The sequence below is a fragment of the Rhynchophorus ferrugineus genome, unplaced genomic scaffold (assembly GCF_030347505.1).
Source record: "Rhynchophorus ferrugineus isolate W39M unplaced genomic scaffold, kcgeb_rfMv2 rfM2, whole genome shotgun sequence".
In the NCBI taxonomy this organism is placed as follows: Eukaryota; Metazoa; Arthropoda; class Insecta; order Coleoptera; family Curculionidae; genus Rhynchophorus; species Rhynchophorus ferrugineus.
This window is the reverse complement of record NW_027472581.1, coordinates 75,274,339-75,287,476: the sequence shown is the minus strand read 5'-3', so window position 1 is coordinate 75,287,476 and position 13,138 is coordinate 75,274,339. Positions and strand designations below refer to the sequence as shown.

The following is a 13,138-nucleotide window of genomic DNA, read 5'->3' as shown; positions in this document are numbered from 1 at the left end:
AAATAACTATGAAACAGATAAAATGCCAAATTAAACCGATACATTTCATAAAACATAAATAACATTTTATGTTAAATGTTGACAATATTAAATCTCTAAAATAGTGTGAAGAAAGTATCAAGCATATATAAATTTGCTTGCCACTTAAATAATAATTTTAAAAATTAACATTCTATGGAAATTATGTATTGATGTATATATTATGGAAACATTGATAGTCGCTGCAAAAATGAATATAATTCTGTTGCCAGCGTGTTAAAATAACTCAATTGATAAAAAAGTGCATGTTAATCGAGGAATTAGTTCAAGAATCAGTCAATACCGTCATAGAAATTATGTGAAATGTAATATTTCTATGACATCAATACATTTAGTTTTACTGAACAGCTGTGCATTGAAAATGACGATCCTCTCTTATCAGGATTTATTAAAACTTTTTTTTTATTAACCTCTTAAAACCTCAACAACCTGCCCGTCGGCAATAAGTATTATAATATGATTTCCGTTATATAATATAACTATCCTGACATGTAAAATATCGCTTCAGTAAGTGATCTGTTGTACAACTTATAATCTAAATCTTGTAATCTAAATGTCTATTAATCAGTTCGTAGTTTGTGCCTGAGCCTATGCACTACAATGTCATCACGCACATTTAATTGTTTGGCGAGTGTATTGGGATGCACTAATAATGCCTTATGAGTTCCAAGGGGATATTGAGCTAAATCAATTTGTTGGAGACATTATTCTGGAACCTCTGGAGGATAGATATGTTAGATTTGCTAGTTGTATCCCACTGTTCAATACCATAGGACCAAATGGGCCTAAGTATTGACATACAGCAAAACCTTGTTATCTAATGATAATTTAGATTTACGCCTTATCAGCCAACATATTTGGCTTAGTTTAAGCCTAAGCTGTTTGCTCTTTTTCACTATATGTTTTTCCATGTCAAACGTCAATCAAAATGCATTCCTTGTTATTTAACGTTGTCTGCTTGCCGAAGTTCATGATTATTCAATTTTACTGCGGGACATGTTCTTCTACAAAGGGTGAACGTCACTTGGGTAGATTATGTCTCATTTGCTTTGATATGCTAGGTTTTCAACTAGAATTCGACTTTGTTAAGATGAAGTTGGAGGTTTTTTGTTACTGATATTGGATCCCCGTGTAATGATAAAACCGCTGTATCGTCAGCACATATTGAAACAGCTGTATACAATAGATATAACAAGAGGCCAAGAACACTGCCCTGCGGAACACCTGAATATACTGGGTGTAGGTCAGTGTATTCATCACCCTGTTTGACAATAAAATATATATCTGTGAGATACGACTTCAGCAGTTGAAAGTGCGTATGGGGCAAAAGCTTTTTCAATTTAACATGTAGTCCGATGTGCCACACTTTGTCGAAGGCCTGATATATATCGAGAAGGGCAGTTTTAAGTTTTTGTTAATTTTGTTGACTTATCTGTGTACTTATTCTGTTGTTTCGTATTTATTACGGAAGCCAAATCGATGCTCTGGAATAATATTTCTCTCCTCTGCGATTATTTTGAGTCTCTTAATGTATGCTTTTTCAAAAAGTTTGGAGATCACAGGTAACAGGCTTATAGGACGATAAGAGGAGACGTCTTCTTTTTTTCCCAGATTTAAGAATCATAATGATATGAGTCACTTTCCAAGTGCTATGAAAGTAATTATGTCTTAGCATAGCAATAAATATGAATGTTATAAATTTGATGCACTCTTCTGAAAGCTCTTGTAAGATCCTTCCAGTAATCCTTTCAGTAACCAGGAGCATTTTTAGCAATGGTTTCTTTAACAATTGTTTGTTTTTCTTGCTTAACAGTAAATTTCTCATGTGTCAGATTCATTTGAAACGAAGTGTTAAGAAAGTCAACTATGTTATTTTCTTCTGTCGCGGATATTTCAGACAGGTACGGATACTGTTTTTACGTGTTTAGAGAATACTTCCGCTTTATCTTTATCATTCCTAGCCCAGGTATTGTTGTCAATTTTAATGGGTGGATTATGTTGTTGAGGTTTTTTTAACTTTTTTGTTACTTTCTAGAGAGAATACTCTGTTGCATCAGCTGCGTTAAGTTTTATAAATAGTTTTGAATTCATTGATTGCTCTTTCAGCTCTTTTGTTTAAACAACTGATTTGCTAAAACTTACTAACCATTTTCAGTATAACACATTTGTCAAAGGTTATAATAACCTGAAGGCAGTTCAAGCTTAAAGCTTAAACCGGCACTTACCAAGACGATTTTACTAGTTATGTTATGTTCTTATGAAAGATTAATTATTATAAAGTTGCCTACCTTTAGCAATACTACAGAGATTATCTTATATATTTCCAATACCGAGATATTCAGCTCAGCCATTAAAGCATGCTAACTTGATGATACACACCCAGTCAATATATATTTAGTTCTAAACTTCTCATCTTATTATGTACAAATAAAGACAAGATCATACTCAAGCAAGCAATCAAGTAACAAGAGTTTTGCTTTTATGTTCGTGCAAATGTGTTTAGAAATAGATAATGATCAAAAAAAAAACGTAAATTAATAAAATTTTGCCATATATGGTCTCCTATTCTTAAATTTTTCTGATTATTAACATTTTCGCTAAATCATCTTAATCATTTCAAACTCAAATTAATATTTACAATGAACGAATTTCTATTCAAATTTTAACTTTCATTAAATCTAATTTGTTTTCTTTGGTTACATTGAACTTGATCTCCAGACTTATTGATATTGTCCGATTCTGAAATTCCATCTTATTTTTAGAAACATTAACGTATTTGAAAGGATATTGGACTTTTTACGAGCCCACTTCGAGAACGATTTTTAAAGCGCATGAATGAGAGCATGCATTTTGATTTAATGTTTTTACCGAAAATAAAACAAGCGTTTTATTTATAACTGTTTAGCAGATAGCTATTTCTGAGATGTAATGTGAAATAAAAACAATTTTTTATCAATAATAGTGCTTTAACTAATAATTAATCGCAAACATATGAAATCCAACTCTGGAAAGTTTGGATGATGCAATATTAGTTCAAATTAAGAACTAAATATGGTACTTAATTATATATGAATCATTTTTGACATTAACTAATAAATAATTGACTAATATAGTAACTTGAAACCCAAAGTTAAAGAACATGTACAAATCGATTATTAAAAAAAAATTATCTCGATGTCAAATGAATGTTTAAAAATAATGAAATCATATTACCTATATCAGCAGCATTAATTTGTAAAATTTGGCTTCAAAAAATGTTTGCATATACCCTAAAGGTACCAAATTCTAACTCATACGCAGTATTTATCAAATGTTACTTCTTCTTATTCTAATTTATCTTACATCATAATACCTTCTCACAGCATCTCAAAGTCTTTTCACAGCATAATATATTAGTTGAAGCACAGCAATGACTTAACAGCTTAATAGAAAAATACTTTATCTAGTCTAGACGTATTTTCAATACGAGTTGCTTTGAAAATAAATGCAATGCCTGAAATATCAAGAAGACAGTAATGTGAAATTTGTAGCTAAATTAGTTGGACGCTGTCAAAAGAAGGTTGTTCGATTGATTACCATTGTCTATCGCTACGTAACCAACGAAGAACTGCACGATGACTTGGAAATCAAATGGATTTGCGAAGTTATCAAAGGTTTCGCCTTGAGACACGAAAGAAGATTACTAAATCATACTAACGTGGAAGCAGTACAACTGCTGCACAACGCGCAGGATGTCAGGAGATTGAAGCGAACCAAATCATACGAACTTACATAAAGTGTATACCTTTAGTGTAAACTATAGCAGTAAGTTATTATAAATTTATAATTGAGGAATAATTGATGTATTTTGTCGCACTCGTCTTGCTTGTGAATTAATCCAAGTACAAATGAAAAGTAGTAATACATTAATTTATAATTAAGATTATATTAAGCGTATCTAATAAAGATGTTATAAAAAAAAATAGTCGGAGAAAATAAAAATGATCTTTTGAGCTCTTATATCTGATAATACATGAAAAATTTCTAACATTTATCGTTTAACATATATCGTTAACATAATCGTTTTCGAATTATATTACTTAAAAAGCCTTTTTATAAACAATAATTTCTATTTAAAAACTAGGTCACTACTTTAAATATATATAATACAATAACAGTCTGCTTTGATCTGGATAGCTCTTCTGGACTAACCTATGACTAGTCACAAACACAAACAAAATTATCACAAAAGATTGTTTGAAATGGCGTTTTCAGTTAGTTCGTTTAGTATCCAAATAAAAAGTTCAATGATCAAATATGCAGAATAAATGTAGAAAGTAGAAAAGTAGCGATTATTAATTTTATAAATTATTATCTATATTTATTTACCTTTAAGTTTATTTCATCAATCTCTCATATTTTATCAATTTATTCCCTGTTTGCTTGAATTTAAAATCAAATAATATAAGTCCTGCAGATAGTTCATTTAAAATATTGTCTTGGCTTGACTAATTAACCGTAACTTACAGTGACGGTATTATGACAATGTCCCTTATAACGAGTACTGCTGATATAAATTTTATCAACAACAGAACGAAATTTTATTTCGTAATAAATTATTGCTAATAGTGATCATTAATGCCAATAGCAGAGAAATACAATCAAGAGAAATTTCAATAGAATTTATCAAGTATGTTATTTATAAGAGCAGATCCATTGATGATGTAGGCATGCATGATTTTGTTCACTAATATAAAACGATTTAAAGTGTAAATCAAATAAAGTAATAAAGGTACTGAAGGTATTCATTTCTAAGCGATACTTAAAGTTTTATATCTTATATAAAGTTTATTATACGTATTTTTTGTGAAGTATAAATATGAAAATGTATTTTACTCCACGGCAGTGAATCAACTTCTCTGTCAGCTTTTACGATATTTTATGTATAAGATGGATCTGTTAATTTAATTAGTACTGGAGATATTATAGACAGATGATAACTATAATAACTAATATTTATTCAAATTCGAGGTATCAATGTAAGTGTTAAATTTATATATATTTCAATTTAGTCAATTTAGTATTATTGAGTTATTCAACTTAACTGTGAGTTAACAACAACGAAACGCTAATCATAGAATACTCAAAATTGTATTTGCAACATTCCTTAACCTTGATTCCTTAATCTCACCAAAAGCTTATGGTAATGCTAATGCGTCATACCCCAGTTGTCGATATTGATTATTTATTTAAAAGTGTTGATTTTGATATTAATGAAGAAAGATAGCCTGGAAGATCAAAAGAGTTTAACAGACAACAACTTGTAAAAGACTTATTGAACGGAAACTCAGCTTAAATTCTCAAAGAACTTTCAGATAGTAAAACCTTTCAGATAGTAGGCGAATCAACGAATCAATGGGAAAGATCCAAAATGAGGGAAATAGACTATCCGACTACCCTACTTTCATTTTTATTGATTTAATTGCTAGCCAAATTCAAAAGAAAACCTTTCTTCGTAGCGTATTTTAACTAGCCATAAGAAGTGGATATAGTACAACTAGGGGAGCTATCCCCATCGTGACCAAAGCAGATATTCATGAAGTTTTGCTGTACATATGCTGAGATGCATGAAACCATAACAAATATCTACCCACGTTAGTCGAATAAATTGAATAAGCCATTGTTATAAAAAAACCAAGTCATCATCTTGGATCATCAATATCAATAGTTGTGGATAGTAAGAATACACTGGTGCAGCTTGAAGTCCTGCCTTACCCAGAGTACCCGTCAAATATATGACCTGATAACCACTTGCTCAGATCTCTGCAGCATAGCTTGACAATTTCGAAATGTTGAAGAAGTAAGAAATTGGGTCGATCATTGAATTGCTGCCAAACCAACATAGTAATTTCGACACGTAATCGTCATGTTGACAAAATGATGGGATAACATATATAATTTTTTCTCAATAAACGCGTTTTAATTTATTTTACACCTATTAGGTATTAGTGTGTTTATTAACAGCAAAATATGCTTGCAGGCTTCAAAGCAATATCATTTTCGACCAATTACTATTTATTTCTTATCGCTTTAAACTGTTTCTTCAACAAGTTGTGCTGGAATTAATGGTAGATAGATAGGACCAGGTTTGATAGGTAAATAGCATAGGGCCAAATAAACAAGATAAACTTCTTCCCTATTCCTAGTCAGTGTACTGTGTCGTCTGGAAAGTTTCCAAAACATTTGAATTTGATATTATCTTTAGAAACATACATTTCATAACCCGTCCCAATCTTCTATAAAAATAATTTTTGTTACAAATTTTTCCCGTCTGGCGCAAATACTTGAAAATAACTGTTTGGTAACTGATGGCTAAAATACAAGTTCATAATGTGTTAGTGTTAGGCTTACTGCATCTAATTTCTTTGGAATCGCCACTTCTGAAGCCTTTGCACCAAAAATCAAACATAATTCATAAAACGCAACGTTGGCAAATACAACAAACCATTTTGGGTTGTTATATATTAAAAAAATCACCAAAAACTAATATTTAAAAATTAAATTTCAACTAAAAGCACAACTAGCTACTATATATGTTTTAATACAGTAGAATTATAATTAGATTTCTTAATATTTTTACATGTTTTACTCAGCATTACCGAAGTTATAAATCATTTTCTTAACAGTGAATTGACGTTCGAGATTTCTACACTTATGTCGGTACCTTCTATAAAAGGATTTATCAGTCATGCGATAAATTACACATGTCTATAATGTCACATACAGTTACAGACAATAAGAATCATTATGTATATAAAACAACGCGCAGAGAGTCAAAATTTTCCGCGCATTATGTAACCCTTTTGTATGATAAGCAGCGTAATTTCCAATAGATATCCATAATGATGTGTTACACAATCCATTCACAGTTCTATACAGGACGACAAAAGAATTAGAAAGTCTAATTAACAATAAGTGTTATTTCGCGCATTCGCCATTTAAGCATTAATTTAAAAAAACAATGTGGAAGTTTATTTTCGAGACATGACACATCTACTGAAATCTCTCTAATCTGCTAATTGAAAAAAATGATTAAATATAACTAGTTTTCTTCTTTTGGCGAACTACGGTTTATCTGGAATTGACCTACTGCTTGAGGTGGGCTCCGAACCACGATCCTAGGTAAGCATTAGGCCTACCGATTGGTGAGTAACTGATGAAGATCATCATCTTTCCAGATTCAAAAATCCCAGAAGACATCCGGTTTTACCCAGGCCATTTACTGAATTTTCCTTGTCGAATTTTGCACTCTTGCCTTATGGACAATCACAATTTTTTTCTTTTGGTTATTAATCATATGATAGGCTGTGTTCCTGCTGCTCTTACTTCTTTTGAATGTTGACTTTCTTTCAGAAATCATGTGCTGGCCGTAACATAATGATAATAAAGAAAAAACCTTCAATGTACAAAGTATATTTCATTTGAACATTTTATTATCTTTCAGCTGGATAAAGTTAGTCCATTACCTTCAAAATACGTGCTTCTTTCGTGTATGACTCCATTGATATTAATAATTGATATTCTGCATACATTTTCTAAACTGATGCGCACTAAATATGGATTGATTTTGCTGATATGCTGCAAAGAGGCATGTATTGTCAGCAGTTCCAACCAATTTCAGCAATCAGTCAATAAACAAATATCAAACTTATCTTTGGACTAAGGTATCCATTCAATTTGAAGCCTCACAATGCCGAGCCCAGTAATGATCCTCAACATGGACACGAAAGTAGGGAAAATAAAATCCATCATCTTCTTCTTCTTCTACTACTACTCCTTCTTTCTCTTCTTCGACTATCGAACTAATATGTCGCAAATTAAAATAATAGATAAATGTGAGAGTTAAATAAATTAAATTCTGAAAACTGGAAATTAAACCACTATAAGCCCAAGTAATAATTTTATATTAAAATCATTCACTAGATGAAATTTATTTATTGGCTGAAAAAAATTCAAAAAACTATGAGTTAGAAGCATGAAGAAAGTCACTTTCAACATATTCTGAAAAATCTTAAGGCGAACCTGAGCAAAATTGAATTCAATTATATCATTTTTCAGAATATGTTGAAAGTGACTTTATTCATACTTCTATCTCACGCTTGTCTCATTTGTGGAACATTTACATCACATCCTAGAGCTAAGCGTACACAAACCAGGATGCCATCAATATCTAATTAACCCATTCTAACTGTGCTATCATAATATAGTAACTTGCAATTTATAACGGTATTTCGATTGATAATTAGAAAAGACCCTCATACCTTTCCCGAAGTTGTCACTTCAAGAAAATAAACAAACTCGCTAGCCGAATGGGATTGAGTTCTCTCTGCAATCTCCACGCTAATTAGTAAATTACACAATTCAAGACTATACAACGGAGCTTGTTTAAAAAATTTGACGATCTCAGTAATCTCACACATACCCTTTAATAACTGAATACGATGTCGTAAATGACGTCTACTATGAAAAAGTCTTCATTAAAAAACGTATTTAAATTTAATAGGTCAACTAAAAAGTTCCCGGCCCACCATAGTAAAACACATTTTTTGGAAAAAATTTGTTTTTTTTTATTCAACATAATTGCCTTCAAAGGTGATACACTGATTATAGCGAGACTCCAACTTTTCGATACCATTTTTGTAGTACGATTTGTTATTTCCTTCAAAATAGGCCTCAGTTGCGATCACCTCTTCATTCGACGAAAATTCTTCCCAGCGAGCATTCTTTTGAGATCTGAGAACAGGAAATAGTCGCTGGCAGCCAGATCTGGAGAATACAGTGGATAAGGAAGCAATTCAAAGCCCAATTCGTGGATTTTGCCATCGTTTTCACTAACTTGTGACACGGTGCATTGTCTTGGCGAAGCAGCATTTTCTTTTTCTTCAAAAGCGGTTGTTTTTCGGCGATTTCGTCGTTTAGACGGCCTAATAACGCTATGTAATAGTCGAGGGTTGATGGGCCTTCCCTTTTCAATGTAGTCAATGAAAATCATTCCATGCGCATCCCAAAGTACAGACACCATAACCTTGCTAGCCGACTGTTGCGTTTTCACACGCTTTGGAGCGGGTTCATCGTGTGTAGTGCACTCGGATGACTGTCAATTGGACTTGGAGTGAAATGATGAAGCCATGTTTCATCCATTGTCTCATATCGACGAAAAAACTCGGGTTTATTACGCTTGATCATCTTCAAACACTGCTCCGAATCATCAACTCGTCGTTGTTTTTGGTCAAAAGAGCTCATACTCAAATATTCATGAATGATATGATAAACACGTTCAGTTCTTTAGAGTTCGTTCACGTATCTTTAGAGTATCTGCTATTTCATTCAATTTCAATTTACGGTCATTCAAAATCATTTTGTGGATTTTTTTAATGTTTTCGTCGGTAACGACCTCTTTTGGGCGTCCACTACGTTCACCTCGACATTATTTTGATACCAATCCTTAATGGTTGATATTCTTGGGGCAGTGTCCGGAAGCTCGGCATCAAGTCAAGTTTTTACTTCAACTGCATTTTTCCATTTAAAAATCAATATTTTATCACTACGTGGAATTCCCTTTTATACATTTTTTTCACAATAACCAAAGTTGCTTCACTCAAAATTCTAAAACTCACCAACTAATGATCCGACATTTATAAACGTATCTCTTGAGGATTAGGGCTAACTAAAAAACATATGGATTTAATTCTAGTAGCGCGATCTATGTGTCAGGACTTTTCATTTGACCTGTTAGATCTCCAATATTTTATGATCGACAATAAAAGGACAACAACAACGACAATGAAGATATGAATTTAGGATTATATAATTATTTTAATTTAATAACTAGCATTTTCGTAGGTCCACATTTACCAAAAACGTCACTTATCAACAATAAATATCACTCTTAAGTATACTCAAAACAATATTTGTACAAAAATTTTTCCGAGTAGTTATTCAAAGTTATTTTTAAGATTTTGAAGTAAATCCGTCAACAAATCAGCCAAAACTGCTAAACACTATATTAGATTTTGATCACGTTCGTAAAGCGTCATTTTATCGATTGTGATTAAATAAAACATAATAATATGGTTTAAATCTACCACCACTGATTCAAGACAAAAGGCTAAGGACTACTTTTCATCAGCTCAGAAGAGTTTTTGTGATCAGAAAAGAAAGATCGACCAAGAAAGTGTTATCATTAGTTTTTTGGAATGCAAAATGCTTTTGATAGCTTTTATTAGGTGGACAAAAATTCAAGAACCAGTTTACAGAAAAATAAAATAGTTGTGCCATAGAGATAACGCTGCTACTGGTCGCTTAAGGTAGTAAACTCCAATTTTGGTTGCTGTGTACCCTAAAGTGCTGTGCTAGTACCAAGAATAACGAACTAGGAGTATGTTTAAAGGCATAGATGTTTCTTAGTTCTAATAGTTTATAGCTAGGGGACCTTAAGCACCTTCAGTCCACATTCGATGACATCACAGCATAAACTATGATACTCTTGTCCGAAGAGTATTTAACTATTTCAAAGAATGCTTCGAATAGCTCCGCAACCTTATCCAAGGTTGTCTGTTTGCTTCTCTCTTAATAATAAACTTTATCAACAAAATATAGAGCAAATATTCATCCGGATAAGTTTAAATTCAGCACTAATAATGCATTTTCGATAGATTTATTAACGGGAGAGTAATCCAAAAAATGAACGATGTGACTGACTATTTATACAATATGTATATATATACAAATACAATATACCATATTCAAATCATCCTGACTCAATATCCAATGGAATTTTAATATGTTAATAAATTATTGTATTAAAATATGTGTTTCTCATATAAAAAAATATATTAATCGATTTATCCTGTATATAAACCAGTCCAGAAACCTCTCAATCAATCCAAAGCACAAATCGCCTAAATCGATTTTAGCTCAAATACATTCATATTTTATAGACAGGAAATATATAATAAATACATGTATTATGTCATATATATTTTTCCAATACAATTTTAAAGGGTCCATTTGCTACCCAGGCAAAATCTCTTTGAATCTCTGATGATTTATACTTCAAATTCAAACACGATATTGTCGACATACCGGTCATAAATCGCTTGTTGACCGACATTCAGGCACAAGGACACGAGGTAACAATGGTTAAAAGACCGGTGGGTCTTCGCTAATACCCATTGTACCACGCACCCCCGTGTTATCATTCCTCACCCCACGTACGGTCATATGTCGCACACCTTATGGCATTGGTACCCATGAATCACTAATTATTAGATATTGACCAAAATCACGTATAAAATAAATGGATAGTATTTCCCCCCTTTTAGGGTGAAATGCTTAGTAGTATTGTATGAATTTCGCAGAATTTTATAAGTTAAATGGATTTTTAGAGGGAACACCTGGATTTAATTATATGTTATAGGATTATATTACAATACGAGCTAGGTTCTATTTAAAATGTCAATTCTATAAAATAGGTATGGCATAATCGAGCAAATATTGTATAAAAGAAAGCAAAATATATACTTAATAATTCCAATGTTTCTTTTTAAAACAATTGCGAATGCTATCAGCTGTAACAAGCGCCTTCGCCTATTTATAATAGGAAATATTTTAGTTTCATATGTACATATTTTTATGAACCTTATAAGAAAATGTTCTTTTAAATATTCTGTTAAATTAAAGGCTATAGTTTCAAGAGCATATTCATCAAATCGGCCTTGTAAGCAACTCAGAAAACATATACTTCATCCCATAATAGAATCAAATCTAGCCTGATTGCTTCAAAAATCGATACAAACTCTGGTTTCATTTTTTTTCAATGATTAGAGCGAGACGATAAATGTTTCTATTGGCAATACGGCCAGGCACTCGCGCGAAACTACAGGTAACAATTTTGGTATGGAAAGTATCGTTTTGGCAACACCGACCTCGACATTATTTTGAAATTCCAGTGTATCGTTTTTGTTAAAGTCCGTGTTTTAAACTTCCGTAAATAACGTGGTGAACTGATCGAAAAATATGGCTAATGTGAGCACTAATTATTTTTAAGTATTTATTTTATTTATAAAATATCTTAAAATAGAACAAGGTACATTATACATAGAGAGAAAGCAAGTATACGGGAGAGAGTGAGTGAAACCAACTCCGCATAAATAAATGAAATAAACTATTGGCTTCAGACGAAATGAACCGTTAATTATACAACAAAACTTCAAAAACGTTATTGAAAATAAAGTGTTTTATAGATATGCACTAATTGTTCACTAAAGCTAATTTAAATATTTAAATATTAGGAACTAATGTCAGTTTTGTGAAATAATTTAGAGTTTTTTTGTTCCATTCCTCTCTTCGTTTGGAAAGCAACATAACATTATCATCAGACAACATAACAATTCCATCTTCATAAAAACTGCTTCTCAATTAAATTATACGGTAGCAATTAAAATGAATAATAATCAACATGCGCAATATTTGATGAATACGAAAGTAAAGGAAAGTGACGTAAAGTTGAGACTAGAAAATGTTGTCCAGCCTGATAATTACAAGGTTTTTAGTTTTTTAAAACAAAATATCAGCAAAACAAGTAAAAGCAAACGTATAAAACGTCAAATATCATGTCAACTGTGTCAAAACATCTAGTTTTGAGAAAAGTAAATTAACCTCATAGGTTTAAAATTTCTTGTCAATACTTATGTTCTCAATCGTTTGAAAAATGCAATGCTTTAATTTTAGAGAATATTAAGTTCAAGAAAAGGCAATTTCGTATTTTCTTAATAGAAAGTGGCGTATATCTAGTAATACTTGAAGTCATACTATAGTGAGTTTGAAAGATAACACAGCATAAAACATTTTAGTATAAAGTGGTACTACCTTTAGATATTTTTACTTTGAAAATTGAGATTCCAGAAAATCTTATTCCCATATTTCGATTTCAAACTCATCGAAAATTATGATGATTAGTGTTTAAGTGAGTGCAACCCTCAGAATTGGTATGTTCATTTTCATTCCTTAAAATCTGAGTGTTGGTGGTCACCTTGATCGATGAGTCGTATCGAGATGG

At 31.7% G+C, this 13,138-nt stretch overlaps 1 protein-coding gene across 2 annotated transcripts in view; it reads left to right on the top strand.

Moving 5' to 3' along the window:
* The window catches only part of LOC143190501 (protein FAM151A), a 154,232-nt gene that overhangs the window by 104,530 nt on the left and 36,564 nt on the right, over nucleotides 1–13,138 (top strand). The window contains exon 1 of one of the 2 annotated variants that reach the window (XM_076394819.1): nucleotides 11,984–12,105. The exons of the other annotated variant lie outside the window; for it this stretch is intronic. The gene's annotated coding sequence lies outside the window, so the exon portion shown is untranslated. Of the gene's footprint in view, nucleotides 1–11,983; nucleotides 12,106–13,138 lie in introns of those variants that run through there. 2 annotated transcript variants of the gene reach the window in all.